Consider the following 1365-nt stretch of genomic DNA (forward strand, 5'->3'; position numbering starts at 1 on the left):
ACAACCTTCGTCAGAAAAACACCTTAATTCAAAAAACAATAAAAAGTTGAGAGTTTTTACCTTGAAATTAGCATAGAGCAAGCTACCAGCGATGTGCTGTCGCTGGTACCTGCAGAGGTCCGCTTCAATCTTCGGCAGGCCAACGTTCTTTGAAAAAGTCCTAACAACCTTGGCCTCGGTTCGATTCCGAAGGCATCTTAGTTTCCCTTCATTGACTCTGCCAAACAGCAGAGCCCCTAGTTTGTACCCACAGGATACAACATATTTCTTTAGCTCTTCTTTTTCAGTCTCTGATAACTCTTGTCCGAGTATATCTTGAAAATTGAAGTTTTTCTCTTCCAAAGTATCTTCAATTTGCTCTTTTCCTTTCTCAATTGTCGTGTCCACCGCGGCCGCAACAGCTTTTTCCTCAGCCATTTTTAGAAGTATGTTATCAATATCACCAAGTGTGGTTTCTAGATTAGGATCTTCGGCGGTCTCGGTTTCGGCTCCGATGGCTTCGGCTTCGGTGGCTGCTCTGGTGGCTTCGGCTCCGGTGGCTTCGGTTTCGGAAGTGCCAGCACTTTCAATAAATGGTATTTTCGATGCCGATGTCGGTGGTGGTGTCTGATGAATGACATCGGCCACTTGGATAATTCTCCGTTTTTTCGGCTTAGCAGGACTTTCTGTTGCCGAAGGTTCTTTTTCCTTCTGAAAAAACTTCATCAGTTCTGGTGCCAGCGGACTTAGCTTGATAGGCAAAGGTTCAGTCATTACCTTTAGAATCTCTTCCACTTCGACAGCAGAAGGTGTCGCATGAGCTTCTTCCTCTTGGCCCGAAATCTTTGGTTTTGGGGATGCAGCTTTTCTTTTCTTTGGAGCAGCTATCTTCGGCTCAGGGCTCGGTTTTCTTTTCTCAGAAATTTCTTTATCCTTTTTAGCCAATTTGGTACCCTCTTTGTCAAGGACGCTGGCAATCCTTTTTCTTTTCTGGCCTTCGGCATCTCCGCCCAGTTGCTCATAGTCAGGGTAATCAAAATTCAAGGCATCCAACACCCGATTCAATCTTCGTTTCGGACGAGTGCCGAAGGCCGCAGTCATTAACTGATCTTCTTTCTTAGAGTAGTTGCCGAGGATCTCGTTGCACATAACCTCAATTGTGTCCAACCACTCTTGGCAGGGTGCTTTAAAATGTTTTTTAAACTTGTAGTGATAAGGCAATCGAATAAGTTCTCCCTTCTTCTTTTCTCCCTCTAGCTTCGGCATCTCCCACTCCCTCAGCGTTGGGAACATTCTAAAAGCCAAAAATTCCTGCACTAAGTCTCTAGTGCCAATATGATCTGAAATCACTCGAAATTCAGCCAAAGCAATCTGACTCGGGCTCCC

Source organism: Zea mays, chromosome 5 (genome assembly GCF_902167145.1).
Source record: "Zea mays cultivar B73 chromosome 5, Zm-B73-REFERENCE-NAM-5.0, whole genome shotgun sequence".
In the NCBI taxonomy this organism is placed as follows: domain Eukaryota; kingdom Viridiplantae; phylum Streptophyta; class Magnoliopsida; order Poales; family Poaceae; genus Zea; species Zea mays.